The sequence below is a fragment of the Hypanus sabinus genome, chromosome 13 (genome assembly GCF_030144855.1).
Source record: "Hypanus sabinus isolate sHypSab1 chromosome 13, sHypSab1.hap1, whole genome shotgun sequence".
Classification (NCBI taxonomy): domain Eukaryota; kingdom Metazoa; phylum Chordata; class Chondrichthyes; order Myliobatiformes; family Dasyatidae; genus Hypanus; species Hypanus sabinus.
This window is the reverse complement of record NC_082718.1, coordinates 36,030,641-36,047,241: the sequence shown is the minus strand read 5'-3', so window position 1 is coordinate 36,047,241 and position 16,601 is coordinate 36,030,641.

Here is a 16,601-nt window from a genome sequence, read left to right as displayed (position 1 = left end):
CAGTCCTACATTGAGTTCAATGCTGACTGGTAACTCCTGTGATACAGCTGGTGCCAAACTGTACTGGTCTCTGCCAATCCTTTGGGTTCATCAGATGCATGGAGAGTGGGGGGGGGGGGGTGATCTTGCTTGCTCTCCATATTTTACTGCCCTGGCTTGCATATCTAGACAGCTAGGACACGACATTCATGGTCAACCCTGCCCCACAGAGGCCTTAATCAGTCATAATATACATTGATGTGCAGGTCAATAAAGAATTAAGCAAATCTCAGCAATCAAAATATTGGTAATAAAGGCACAAGGTGAATGAGAGGTATGTATCTTAGTGGTCCCTCCGACAAACAAAATAGTCTAGCTTTGCAGAAGAGAATGAGCAGTACCCTCTGCCACCATCCCTATATTTAAACATTTAGTTGGCAGAGACTGTAGATTTTATTTTATCCCTTTCATGGTTATGACAAGTTAATGTAGATCATGAAATCCAACATTTTCTGATGATTAATACCCTTTTAACTGTGGCACACCATTTCATACACCTTACCAATCAGGAAAGAATACATTAATGTTTTGTTTCCCCCATTAATACGCAAAGTTGTCTGATATGGCCAATATGTTTCCTTCTATGTTGTGAGCTTTTGTTTTCTGTATTCTTCTGTGATGCTGTACCTCTTATCAAACACCTTTTGGAATTCACATGTATAGTGGAAACACTGGTCCCAATTTCAACACATCATAAGCTTCAGAGCAGCTTCGGGCTGGGCGACAAAATCGGGGCCTGGAGCGAGACTTTGGACATTGTGGTCTAGGCCTGGAGCCTTTTGCAGCAGTGGTGGCCAGGTCCTAGTCTGAGGGACGATACGCTGTTTACACAATTTAAACACCGGCCAGATAGACTAAAACGACAAGGTGTCAGTCGGGATGAGAGCCGATTTCGCTCATTCTCTGCAACAGTCATCACAATGGTGCTGAGGCTATGATGACTGCCCCAGCTGCTGTGCGCCATGCCCGCGAATGTAATGAACTGATAAATCAGGCTTTGGGCCTACTCCGAGCTGCTCCGTGATTTGCATCTGAGGACTCAATTTTGGTTCAGAATGCTGTTGTTTGCTTCAATTGTTAGCATGATTTGTTTTTTCTTTCTTTCTCTTGCACATCAAGTATTGATCTCCTATTTTTAATTTTATTCTTTTTCTTATTTGGGCTATTTTGGATTTCTTGCTTTGTGGCTACCTGTGAGTAAGCAAAGCTCAAGGTTGTATAATTTATATATCCTATGATAACAAATGCACTTGAATCTTGAGTTGCTTGTTCAAAGAATTCCAAAAAATCAGTAAAACACGTAAAGCAGAATTACACTGAAGAACAAAGATTTTCCTTCCTGAATACTTTTGGATGTACCTTATGGATTTCGGGCTGCTGATCATGAAAGTCAGCATGAAATGTCCCCATCACACACCGTTTTTTTAAAAATCGCCTATATTTTGTTATTTCATTTCATAATTCAACTCAAAATAACTGATACCAAGATTAAGAAAGGCATTTTTGTTGGTCCACAAATCAAACAGGTCATCAATGACAGGAAATTCGAAGAAATTCTAATAGGTCCAGAGAAAACAGCATAGAAGGCATTCAACGATATTGTTGAAAATTTTCTTGGCAACTAGAGAGCACCAAACTACATGCAGCTGGTTGACAACATGTTTCAAGCATACAAAGTCATGAAATGCAACATGTCGCTAAAGAGCCATTTTCTGTATTCCCATTATTGCACGTTATTGTTCATTATTAAATTATTATTGTGTGTATTATTATTCTGTGTCTTATTATTAGTTAATATTGTTATTATATTTATTATTATTGTTAAGTATGTTTTTAAATGTTGCTGCAGTAACAAAATAACTTCCCACTCGGGATCAATTATTATTATTTCGACTTCTTCCCTGCAAATCTTGGCACTCAATGATGAGCATGGTGGAAGGTTTCACCAGGACATCGCAGTCATGGAGGAACGGTATCAGGGCAATTGAAATCCATCAATGCTGGCTGATTATTGTTGGGCACTTAAGCGAGAAGCCTCAGATACTGAGTACAGAAGGAAATCATCACCAAAACATTTTTAGCTTCATTAAACTATTGCAAAGTGTCAGCACCGTTGTGCAATTAAACGCATTATATTCAATTAAAGTTAATTTTTTGTTTCCCCAAATTCCTACATGATATAAGTAATCTGAAATTATATTTGTATTCAGCTTCAAGTGGTCTATGATAACCTAAAAGAAAGTTTGAGGAACCAACACTTCCGAAAAAAATTTGTTGTCTTGTGTTATTACCTGAAATTATTAAAGGAAACCGCTGAAATAAATAGATGAAATAGCTGGAATTACTGATTATCCAAAGCAGTTGATGATAGAGTTCAGTGAAGAATGCTATAATGTGTCTGGGCGACGCTGAGGTGCTGTTCGAGGGCTTGTGTTAAGGCCAAAGTGTTCAGAGTGGGAGTGGAGAGTGAGAAAGGGAAAATCATTGTGTGGTCAACTGTCAATTAATATTAAGGTCTGGGACAAGGTTGTATCAAAATAGCATGTTTTACATTCAGGTGTACACACACACACACACGTGAATTTTCAGCAGGCAACTGCTGTGAGAAGTCAAAATTGCTCGGCAATATAGTTTAATTCCCTGACCAGGTTGAATTCCTCTGGACAAACTGCCACATAGGAAGGTAGGAAAAATATCATCTGGCCAAGGAGTCGTTTGTTGACAGCAGGAAGGTGGTGAGGCCAGGCACATCTCTCTCTCTGGACCCACGGAGTGCTAAGAGGAGCCTGTTTCCCTGATGTAGCCCTGAGAGCACTTTCACAGCCCCCGCCTGCAATTTGTGGTGGGAAATCCCTGCCACTTCCTCCCCGAGCGCCTGAGATAAATTGCAGGTAAGTTCTAGTGACATCATCAGGATCTGCTCGAGAGCATCCTGTCAGTGAAAACCTCCCCGTCAGCTCCTGCCTGCTCCAGTTGGATGCATCATTTAAGCAAATTCAACTGGCTGTCAGCCTAGCTTCTGCCAAACTGACAAAGTTAATATCACACCAAAGAGGCAGGGAGCAGAATACCAAAGAGATTATGAAAAAAAAACAAATAAAAGAGGATAAGGTTGTAAAGGCTAGTGAGGGTAGAGAAGGAAATTGACAGAGGTTAATGAGCAGAGACAAATGCCACGTAAGTAACTGAGAGCAGAGCCTGACTCTGCTTCTGCCAATTATCCTGTTGCTTTACCACTTTGGATATTTTCCAGGTGTCAAGTTTGGCAATGAGCATTCACAAGATATTTAGCCACAGGCACAGAGCATCACAACTGACTCCAAACTTATGCTCACTTCTGCCAGAGGTCACTAGGTAGGGATATGGTGAAGAAACAGTGGCCATATTTCCTTTCCAGCAATGAGGACTAAAATAAATTCTAACGCATGGGCGACATCTGGGACTGATGAATGCAACAAAGGGTATTCAAAGGCCACAGCTCTACACACTATCCTTACACACCTGGAGAAGAAGGATGCTTATGTGAGAATGCTGCTCTTGAACTACAGATCAGCATTCAACACCAGTCTTGACAGAGGCTCGGAGACCTCGGCCTTTCACCTTGCCTTGTGTAACTGGATCCTGGACTTCCTGTCAGATCGCTGGCAGGTGGTAAGATTGGGCTCCCTCACCTTCAACCCTCTGACTCTCAATACAGGAGCTCCTCAGGGCTGTGTCCTAAACTCCCTCCTTTACTCCCTGTATACCCATAACTATGTCGCCATCCATAGCTCCAATCGGCTAATTAAATTTGCTGACGATACTACATTGATTTGTCATCTCAAATAATAACAAGGCTGCCTACAGAGAAGAAGTCATCACCCTGATACAGTGGTGTCATGAAAACAACCTCTCCTACAATGTTGCAAAAACGAAGGAGCTGATTGTGAACTACAGGAGGAATGGGGACAGGCTAACCCCTATAAACATCAATGGATCTGGGGTTGAGAGAGTGAACAGCTTTAAGTTCCTCAGGATACCCATCACCGAGGATCTCACGTGGTCTGTACATATCAGCTGTGTGGTGAAAAAAGCACAACAGTGCCTCTTTCACCTCAGACATTTGAAGAAATTTAGCATGAGTCCCCAAATCCTAAAGACTTTCTACAGGGGCACAATTGAGAGCATCCTGACTGGCTGCATCACTGCCTGGTATGGGAATTGTACCTCCCTTAATCGCAGGACTCTGCAGAGAGTGGTGCAGACAGCCCAGCATACCTGTAGATGTGGACTTCCCAGTATTCAGGACATTTACAGAAACAGGTGAATAAAAAGGGCCCAAAAGATCATTGGGAACCCAAGTCACCCCAAATACAAACTGCTCCAGCTGCTACCATCCCGGAAATGGTACGGCAGCATAAAAGCCAGGACCCAGCTCTAGGACAGCTTCTTCCACCATGCCATCAAACTGAGTAATTCATGCTGATACAATTGTACTTCTGCTACATTGACTGTACTGTTGTACATACTATTTATTACAAATTACTATAAGCTGGACATTGCACATTTAGACTGAGACATAACATGAAGATTTTTACTCATCTATGTGAAGGATGGAAGAAATAAGGTCAATTCAGTTCAAAGGGACCCACATTCCAAAGACATGTGGTTAGGGTTAGGGTAAGAATTCGGGTTAGTAGGCTGTGCGTATGCTGTTTTCACGGGAACTACAGTGACACTTGTGGGCTGCCGCCCAGCTAAGGCTCACTGACTTGATTTGATGCTAATGACATATTTTCAATGTTTCAATATACAGTACTGTGCAAAAGTCCTAGGCACGTACATATAGCTAGGCTTCCTAAGATGGTTTGGCAACATGGAGCAGAGAGTGAGATCGTAAATCTGGTGTGAGCAAAGGATGTTGGGAATGGTGGGGTCGAGCACCATGGGAGGGGTGTTGGACAGGTGACAGAGGAGTGCCGGGGCAGGGGGATGGTGTGGGTGCAGACACACCCAGCCCTGAGACACCAGGTAAAGTAATTTGATTCCAAACAATTGTTTTATTGATCATTACGGAATGTCTCTCTGATGCTTCCCACTACTTCCTCTCTCCCTTCCCTTTTCCCAACAATGACTCCCCTCTCCCTGCCCTCTTCCCACTCTCAGCCCACAATAGAGACCCAGATCAGAATCAGGTTTATCATCACTCACATGTCATGAAATTTGTTTTTTGTGTGTATGGAAGCAGAGCAGTTAAATACATAAAATGACTATAGTACTCTGCAGAAGTCTTAAGCACACTAGCTGTACATACGTGCCTAACACATTTGCACAGTAATTTATGTGTGACAAATAAAGTTAATGGTTATCTTTTAAAGCATATGAGACTATATTCATCTACCTACCTTCAATTTTCATTGAATGAACATGATGGCAAAAAAACATATTTGTGTCATTGAATGTTTTTGCGCAGTACTCAATCGCAATTCTTGTGAGCACTGTTCCCTCTAAGCTGCATGGTGGTGCAGTAACTGAAATGCTCCTGTGCACGTAACAGTTGTTGCCCCATGGCTGGTTGCTATCTGAGCTGGAGAGTTCCTCCTGCATTTTCTGTGTGTTGCTCTGAAATTTTGATTTGATATTCTGCCCTTGCTCAAGGGTTATCCTACTTTCTTAAGCCAGACAGATAGATAACGCCAGTGCCGGCATAGCTGTAGTTGAAAGTGGTTTATTGTTCACCAACACATTACAGTACACAAAGAACTGCTGTAAAAAATGTTCTAACAAATAGCAGATTCAAATATTGATTGAAATTCCTCCAACTTCTAACAAGTGCTTAGAACAAATGAATGAATATATAAGCAATTATATAATGACTGACCTGATGGCAAAAGCCAATTGCTTATCAACATGATAATGAGCAATCATCCATAGCTGTGAAGCCACAAGTAAGCAGTGAGATCTGGCAATTAGAAATAAAATAACTATCCAAATCAGGAGAGCCCCTCATTCAAGTAGTACCTTGATGAGTCCTTGAATTGCCAAGAATGAAGGAATGGAACATGTGCTGGTAACTGGAATAAAACAGATAGCTGATCATCAGTCTGTTTCTTAAATCTAATCTGTACCACTGTGATCTCCTTCTCTCAGGTAGGCTGCCCTTAAGACTTTTCCCTATTCTGCCATTCTCCACCCTCTCACTGTTGACGCTATAATCCATTTTCACTTCCTAACCACATCCCCCATATTGTTACATCAGGTCATTAGGCCTCTGAAGAACTTTTACATCCCTGCAAACTGCCAATCTAAAACCAATATCATGCTCATTGTTTCCTGCCCATCTTCCATCCGCAACACTATGCTGCTCGCAATCAAATGTCCCTGAATTTTGATTAATAAACTTGAGCTTTGCAAGTAGGGCCACTGAACAGGCAAATACCCCATTATCAGTGAGTTCCTCTTTACATAATCTGTCAGTAATACCCTCAAAGAACTCACAGATTTGTCAAATTCAATTTGCCTTCCAATTCCAAAGGAGTTCAAAGCTAAAGACAGGCTTTGGTGTAGTAACTCTCTCACAAGAGGAGCAAACCTTTATCCTTTAATCCAGTCTTTAGAGATTAATTTGTCTCGATATTAGACATCTTCCTTTGTTTCTATGTTATTATCTTATTTCTAACTGTCTCACCCTGTCTAATAGTTTGAATGACTCTTCATGTTATTGATGACAGGGATGAAATATTATTAAATGTTTGCTGTGATATTTGCTGTGATCAATCCTATCAGAACAATTTGTTAATTTAGTCCTAACATATTTTTTCAGAGTAAGAATGGTGCCTAATCATAACTGAAGTGAACTATTAAGTATAAGGTGAGGCAAATTAGAAGATAGATTCCACATGCACATCATGTTTTTCTCAAGCTATTCATAACAAATTACCCCACAGAAAATTATTGTTGTTTGGGAAGAAAGAAGCATTCTCCTGCCTCATAAGCACATTAATCAGATCTTTTGTTCTGCCATAAATTCTCTTTATTTTAATTAATTTAGGTGAATTAATATGTTCTGCTATGAGAGTTAGTTTGCAGAACAACAGACAGCAGCAATTACAAGTCAGAATGATAACAGGCAAAAGGCTTAACATCAACCCAATTTTTGGCTCATGGGTTTATAAATGAAGCCATGACTCTAAATTAAATCTTTGATGAGTTGAAAGAGCACTTATTATTGTTATTTATGAGCATTTATTCCACTCACATTTCATTTTCTGTCCAACATGAACAAAACACTTTACAGAGTTCCAGACTTAAGACTGACTTCAAAAGTTTCAGATGACGATGCTGCCGTTTCCAGTTTCTTTTCATCCACATTTGTAATTTTTCACCATCTGAAGTTTGCATGGCATCATTATCTTTTCTTTCAATATTTAATGTCCTCTGTTTTCCACTTGCTCACCACCTCCTGCCCATTTTTGCCCCTTAGAAACATAGAAACTTAGAAAACCTACAGCCCAATACAGGCCCTTCGGCCCACAAAGTTCTGCAGAATATGTCCCTGCCTTAGAAATTACTAGATCTCCCCATAGCCCTCTATTTTTCTAAGCTCCGTGTACCTATTGACAAGTGTCTTAAAAGACCCTATCGTATCTGCCTCCACTACCATTGCCGGCAGCCCATACCACACACTCACCACTCTCTGAGTAAAAAACTTACCCCTGACATCTTCTCTGTACTTACACCCCAGCACCTTAAACTTGTGCCCTCTTGTGGTAGCCATTTCAGCCCTGGGAAAAAGCCTCTGACTATCCACATGATCAATGCCTATACACCTCTATCAGGTCACCTCTCATCCATCGTCACTCCAAGGAGAAAAGGCCAAATTCATTAAACCTATTCTCATAACGTATACTCCCCAATCCAGGCAACATCCTTGTAAATCTCCTCTGCACCCTTTCTATGGCTTCCACATCCTTCCCGTAGTGTGGCGACCAGAACTGAGCGCAGTACTCCAAGTGGGGTCTGACCAGGGCCCTATATAGCTGCAACATTACCTCTCCACTCCTAAATTCAATTCCATGATTGATGAAGACCAATACACCTTATGCCTTTTTAACCACAGCGTCAACCTGCGCAGCTGCTTTGAGCATCTACAGACTCAGACCCCAAGATCCCTCTGATCCTCCACACTGCCGAGAGTCCACACTGACAAATGGCATTAATACTATATTCTGCCGTCATATTTGACCTACCAAAATGAACCACATCACACTTATCTGGGTTGAACTCCATCTGCCACTTCTCAGCCCAGTTTTGCATGCTATCAATGTCCCGCCGTAACCTCTGACAGCCCTCCACACTATCCACAACACCTCCAACCTTTGTGTCATCAGCAAACTTACTAACCCATCCCTCCACTTCCTCATAAAGGTCATTTATAAAAATCACAAGGAGTAGGGGCCCCAGAACAGATCCCTGAGGCACTCCACTGGTCACCGATCTCCATGCAGAATATGACCCATCTACAACCACTCTTTGCCTTCTGTGGGCAAGCCAGTTCTGGATCCACAAAGCAATGTCCCCTTGGATCCCATGCCTCCCTACTTTCTCAATAAACCTTGCATGGGGTACCTTATCAAATGCCTTGATGAAATCCATATACACTATATCTACAGCTCTTCCTTCATCAATGTGTTTAGTCACATCCTCAGAAAATTCAACTAGGCTCGTAAGGCACGACCTGCCTTTGGCAAAGCCATGCTGACTATTCCTAATTATATTATCCCTCTCCAAATGTTCATGCGTCCTGCCTCTCCGGATCTTCTCCATCAACTTACCAACCATCCACAAATTTGTGATCTAGTTAACAATGTTATCATCCAGATCCATGTCTTAAGGTTTTGTGGTCTTCTGGTTAAATGTTAGGATTTGCTACAAGTTAGGCTTTTAGTCTCCTTCTTGGTCAAAATTCTTAGCTGTTATATGTCTCAAGTTATCAGCCCATTGTCTTCGTAAAGTCATACAGTACTCACAGCATGGAAAAATTCATGTTCTGGGGGTGGTGTAGTAAGCAAACTAAAAATGGAGCTGTGACAGAAAAAATAGGGAAGCTATATATTTAAAACTTTAGTCACACAAGAATTTTATTTATTGCATCCGGTAGAATATTCTCAGATGACTGATTTCATTCCATGCAAGACCTCATCTCTCTTCTCTATGCAGATGTTTACACAGAAGTTACCAGGTGTATTGCAATGTTGACAATGCACGCTTGGTGTCACTGTTGTGATATTGCAGTTCAAGGAAGCATGGCATGAACTTCATAGGACCCAACTATGGGAACAAAGACTAGCTTCAGGTAATAAGGAATTGCCCTCATCTGGGTTGAAACAAGGACTTGATCCTTCCAGAGTAGTCTCAAAGTTCTTCTCCTGTAAAAAATAAAACTTTGACTGGGCCTCAGAACACTTCCTCTCTGACATCATGAGTACAATTAACCATGAGAGGCATATGGTGCCCATCCCCATTACTCAACTCCAAGAAGAATGGCTGTATTGTTTGAAGTGGTTAGTATCACAGAGCAAAGTTCTTACTAACAGACAAGACATGCAAGAATTCAGTCCCAAAGAGCAGGCCTTTTCTTGCTGCATGCTTCAAGCAGATCTCTCCCCTACAGTCCCATACAAGCTGACGCAGGTTTCCTACACTGTAGTATTTCAACTGCTCTGTGTCCTTAACAAGAAATCTGTTGATGGAAAACCAGAAATCATTATAATACTTAGCAAGCCAGGCAGCATTTACAGAGAAGGAGAGTCCGGTGACTAGCGGGGTGCCTCGGGGATCTGTTTTGGGCCCAATGTTGTTTGTAATATACATAAATGATCTGGATGATGGGGTGGTAAATTGGATTAGTAAGTATGCCGATGATACAAAGGTTGGAGGTGTTGTGGATAATGAGGTGGGTTTTCAAAGCTTGCAGGGAGATTTATGCCGGTTAGAAGAATGGGCTGAATGTTGGCAGATGGAGTTTAATGCTGAGAAGTGTGAGGTTCTGCATTTTGGCAGGAATAATCCAAATAGAACATACAGGGTAAATGGTAGGGCATTGAGGAATGCAGTGGAACAGAGAGATCTAGGAATAACAGTGCATAGTTCCCTGAAGGTGGAGTCTCATGTAGATAGGTGGTGAAGAAGGCTTTTGGAACGCTGGCCTTTATAAATTCGAACATTGAGTAGAGAAGTTGGGATGTAATGTTAAAATTGTACAAGGCATTGGTAAGGCCAAATTTGGAATATTGTGTACAGTTCTGGTCACCGAATTATAGGAAAGATATCAATAAATTAGAGAGAGTGCAGAGACGATTTACTAGGATGTTACCTGGGTTTCAGCACTTAAGTTACAGAGAAAGGTTGAACAAGTTAGGTCTCTACTCATTGGAGCGTAGAAGGTTGAGAGGGGATTTGATCGAGGTATTTAAAATTTTGAGAGGGATAGACAGAGTTGATGTGAATAGGCTGTTTCCATTGAGAGTAGGGGAGATTCAAATGAGAGGACATGATTTGAGAGTTAGGGGGCAGAAGTTTAAAGGAAACACAAGGGGGTATTTCTTTACTCAGAGAGTGATAGCTGTGTGGAATGAGCTTCCTGTAAAAGTAGTAGAGGCCAGTTCAGTTGTGTCATTTAAGGTAAAATTGGATAGATATATGGACAGAAAAGGAGTGGAGGGTTATGGGCTGAGTGCGGGTAGGTGGGACTAGGTGAGATTAAGAGTTCAGCACGGACTAGGAGGGCTGAGATGGCCTGTTTCTGGGCTGTGATTGTTATATGGTTATATGGTTAAATGTTTCCACTCATTTTTCCAGATATATCATATCTGGAATGGAAACATTAATGTCCTGAATGAAAAATCCTAGAGAGTTGTGGATGTGGCCCAGTCCATCATGGCTAAATGCCTCCCAGCTACATGAAACACTGTTGCAGGAAAGCAGCATCCATCATCAGGGACACCCCCACCTCCCATGGCACACTCTCTTCTCGCTGCTGCCATCAAGAAGAACGTACAGGAACCTCAGGATTGGCACCACCAGATTCAGGAACAGTATTACCCCTCGACCATCAGGCTCTTAAACCAAAGGAGATAACATCACTCAACTTCACTTGCCTCATCATTGAAATGTTCCCACAACCTGTGGAACTAACTTTCAAGGACGCTTCAAGTCAAGTCAAGTTTATTGTCATTTTGATTGGTACAGTACACAGTAAAAAAGAAACAATGTTCCTCCAGGACCCTGGTGCTACATGAAACAACACTGAACTACACTAGACTATGTGAGGCAGCACAAGGTTACACTTCATGTTCTCAGTACTGATTGCTTATTTATTTATTATTATTGTTTCTTCTTTTTGTATTTGCACAGTTTATTGTCTCCTGCACTTTGGTTGAATGCCCTAGTTGGGCGACTTTTCATTAATTCTGTTATAGTTATTTTTCTACAGATTTGCTGAGTATGCCCACAAGAAAATGAATCTCAGGGTTGTATATGGTGACATATATGTACTTAGCTTATAGAATTCACTTAGATTTTTGAACTTTATTATACCTGTGAAAAGAATGTATAACAGCTGAGAATTTTGGCCAAGAAGGAGTCTAGAACCTAACTTGCAGCAAATCCTAACATTTGACCATAAGACCAGGATTAGGGACTTTGAGTCTGCTCTGTCATTTCATCATGGCAGATCTGTTTCCATCTCAACCCCACTGCATTCTGGAAAGCCTAGATCATGCATATTTTCTGCTGGAAATTCATATTCCAATTCGCAGCCAAAGGATGTTGGTATCTTCTCTCATGGTATCTCCATCAACAGAAATGATAGTGTGGGAACAACGCCACAAATCATAAAATTTGGTTGCCTGAGAGAAAAAACCCCTTTAGATGCCCACTGAAGAATTAGGAGGAACTAGTTTTAACTCCGCTCAGACAAAGTAACATATAAGGGATACTGAGACCATACTAAGCAGAAGTCTGATAAAAATGAGATGGATGAGAAAGTTCTGGCAATCATGGCTGCATTTCTCCTGGTTCTCCTCTGCTGTCTTCTGTTTGTTCTCTCTATCTCCAGAATATGAAACCCATCCCCACACAGCTGTCGCCAAGTGTTACGGTCAGCAGCAACATCCTCCAGGTCCTCAGGTCTGATCTTGCACTTCCTTAAAGCGTTCTTCATCTGATCCTTATAGCGCTTCTTCGGCCCTCCAGCTGAGCGTCGACCATGATGTAGCTGGACGTATAACACTCTGCGGGGTAGCCGACATGGGGGCATCCTTATCACGTGCCCCAGCCACTGCAACTGACGCTGGGTGATCATGGCCTCAATACTTCTGCAGTTGGTCTTTACAAGTATTTCAGTGTGAGGCACCCGCTCATGCCAGGTAATTCCCAGGATGCGCTGAAGGCAGCTTATGTGGAAGCACTCCAAGGACTTGATGTGATGGCTGTAGGTTACCCAAGCTTCACAGCCATAAAGGAGGATGGTGACGCAGACCGCTTGGTATACGGCGACCTTTGTGGAGGGACAAAGGCTCCCATTCTAAAAAGACTCTATGCCAAAGTCTCCCAAAGGCAGCTGATGCCTGTTTAATGTGGCTCTGTATGTCGTTGTCAATGCTGCTATCTTCAGAGAGAATGCTCCCCAGACATTTGAAAGATGGCACTACTGACAGCTTTTCATCACCAACAGTGAAGGCAGGTAGAGTGGGTGGGACACTGGTACTCCATTGGCAAACAACTTCTGTCTTCGCGGTATTGACGGTCAGCCCCATCCTGCTCTTGCGCTCTCACTGCCACAGCAAGGACAGTCTGAAGATCTTCTGGAGTATGGGCCACAAGAGCACAGTTGTCTGCAGACTGCAGCTCCAGGACCCATTTTCTACGGAGTTTGGTGGTTGCATGGAGCACCCTGATGTCAAAGAGGTTGCTATCTAACCTGACATCCACTGCCACACTGCTGCAGTCTTCAATCTTGTTGTGGAGAAGCTTGGTAACACACAAGAGGAAGATGTTAAAGAGCACTGGTACTAGCACACACCCCTGCCTCACCCCTGTGTGTACAAGGAAGGGCTCGGACTCTTGTCCTCCTATGGTCACCTGAGCAGTCATCCCGTCATGGAACTGGCGAAGGATATTAACAAATTTATTGGGACAGCCAAACCTGAAGAGGACATCCCATAAGAGCTCTCTTTGCACAGTGTCGAATGCTTTAGAGAGGTCGACAAAGGCCATAAACAGGTCCTAATGTTGCTCCCGGCACTTTTCCTGGTGGCGGGCTGTGAAGATACACACACACACACACACACACACACACACACACACACAACCCTCCCCCACCCCAAGAATCTCCCACAGTACGCAGTAATTTTGTGTATTGCACTGCCACAAAAGAAAACAAATTTCACAACATCTGTGAGTGGTGATAAACCTGATTCTGATATGGGTCTCCTATTGTGGACTGAGAGTGGGAAGGGGGGAGGGAGAGTAGAGAGGGGAGGGAGCAGGAAGCATCGGAAAGGCGTTCTGTAATGAGCAATAAACCAATTGTTTTGAATCAAATGACCTTGGGCACGAGAGGTACTGCAGGTACTGAAAATCTGGAACAATGCACAATTCTGATGAATGGTCTCAGGTCAAAACATCGACAGTTTATTCCCATCCATAGATGCTGCCTGACCTGCGGAGCTCCTCCATCATATTACCTTGTCTGGCATCTCAGGGCCAGGTGCACCCGCAGTACTTCCCGCCCCTGGCACTCCTTCTCTGCCACTTGTCTCACACCTCTCACATGGCACCACACCCTCGCCATTCCCAACATCCTTTGCTCCCACCATATTTGCAAATTCAGTTCCACTTTATGAAAGCCTAGCTATATATACTGTATGTGCCTAAGACTTTTGCACAGTACTGTGTTTCTGAGACTCTAATATGGGATGCTTTAATCAACACTCAAGCAACACTGATCACCTCCAGGAATCAGAGTTACAATCTATTTAAACGCTTAGAATGAATTGTCCTCACCATGTGAGCTATAAATCTTTTGTAGAGAATTTTGGTCTTTACACCCAATCCTGCTCAATATATACATGGCTTATTCACATACCTTTCATTATAATTCAAATTATCTGTCCACATCTACACTGTCCATTCTCTTCAATCTTTTTATGTATTTCAATGATATTTCCCCGAAGTGTCTGCTTTCTAAAAAGATGACATGCCTTAGATCTATAGTAATTGCCAAGGGTTTCAAATATAGGCATCCATCCTGCTATAGGGACTCTGTATCTCCCCACCATATAATGGAGATGGACTACACAATATTTCAGCCAGGGCCTAACTCTGTCCTTGTGAATGTTGCACAAGTGGACTCTTAATTGGAGAAACCTTTTGTAATTTTGGAGAGAAGCAGTGCTTAATATAATATGGTTAACATAGTCACAGAGCAGAACTCAAGAGTGGGAGTTAAAAATGGTGAATATGGATAGGGGACGAGAGTACTGCTGAATTGGAAGTAATGTGGTTAGTTTCTTGACAGAGGGAATTAGAATGCAAATTAGGAAATACATTTTGCTAGAAATCTGGTGGCATTTTCTAGTCATGTCTATTCATGTTTTCCTGTTTAATCTTGATTAAAGAAATGTTTTAAAACCTAACCAATGCTAAGGGGGAGATCAGGTTGTTCAGTTTTTCCTTATGAGGATTTTACCTTCAATTGACTTCAAAAAGGTGTGCACGGGTAATGGATCTTTGAAAATGCAAAGGATTCACTAATATAGATCTCAATGTTTGAATGCAGGATGGGTAAGACCTTTGATGATGCTCTTGGTCAAACATCATTTCAAGAAAAGTAAATCAATTTTAATGCAAAAAAAAGCACTTCACAAACATTTTTTCCCAGGTGTAGAAGAACTTCATTTGATATTACTGAAAATGTGTAAATTACACTCAGTAGCCACTTTATTAGGTACACCCACACACCAACTTGTTAGCGCAAATATCTAATCAGCCAATCATGTGGCAGCAACTCAATGCATAAAAGCATGCAGATATGGCCAAGGGGTTCAGTTGGGATTGATAGTTTTCATTTTAAAACTTTATTAAGTTACGGTAGTGACTTTAATTCAGAGTATCGTCTTTCACTACTTAATAGGGTAATTTAGCTTTCATTTGGAAAGTAAGTAGTATTTCCCTACAACACATTCCAGTCCAGTTGGTGGCAGTAATGCATCTTTAGGTTGGACTGTCAGCCACCATTAAAAGTCAAAAGAAGAAGGAGAAAACATTCAGTTCAGACGTCCGAACAGGGAAGAAATGTGATCTAAGTGACTTTGACTGTGAAGTGATTGTTGGTGCCAGATGGGACGGTTTGAGTATCTCAGAAAATGCTGATCTACTTCAATTTTCATGCACAAGGCAGTATCTATGGAAGTGAATAAATAATCAATGTATGGGGCTGAAACCCTTCTTCAGGACTGAGAAGGAAGGCGGAAGTTGCCAAAATGACTGTACTGTTCAAAGGTTGAAATCTTGAATCAAAATTTTAGTTTTGATGGAAATGGAAGGGTAAGTCAAAGGTATCTTTCTCAAACGTAGCCCCTTGTGGATGAAGCAATAACTATCAATAATACTGAGGTAAGATCTCTGCTTCATGGCATTGCAGGCTAATAACATCACAGTGTAAGCTGGTTACATTCCCTGCCTGATATTCAGTTACAATGACTGAAAAATAAATGATTAATCAAGACGATGACACATAGATTTCTAATTAAGTTGTTTTTCTGCATCTAATATACAGAACTCCTGATGCAGGAACAATCTTTTCAATATGCATCCAATTTTCTGGCAAACCACTTATCCCTTGCTATTTGTGTTTTAACTCAGAACATGAATCATAAGGTTGGACAATTAAAGTTCCATTTTGCTGTGTATTCAATATTTGTCTAAAATAGATCCTAATTGCAGCTTATAAAGTGTAAACACATTGAAGGTTATTGTGGATTTGCAAAAGATAGACTTAATCAAGCCCAGACAATCAATAGGACAAATGCAGAATCTAAATCTGTTCTCTGTTCAACTCAGTGACTTTAAGCCAAGGTTATATTGCAGGTTTATTGAAATTACAAATTACAGGATAAGTAGCATTGTGTTATGGATCTATGAAAACACGCTGATGACAATGAAGCAAGGCAAAGAGTAACCTTGGAATATGATAGAAAGACTTTAAGACATAGCAGTAGAATTAAGTCGTTCGACCCGTTGAGTCTCCTTTGCATCAACAAAACACATGATGTTCTCAAAAACACAAGAAATTCTGCAGGTGCTGGAAATCCAAAGCAACATCCATAAAATGCTGGAGGAACTCAGCAGGTCAGGCAGAATCTATGGAGTGGAGTAGATAGTTTTTGGGCCGAGACTCCTCTTCAGGACTGAGAAGGAAGGGAAAAGATGCCAGAATAAAAATATTGGGGGAAGAGGAAGGAGGCTAGCTGGAAGGTGATAGGTGAAGCCAAGAGGGTGGGAAAGGTCAAGGGCTTGAG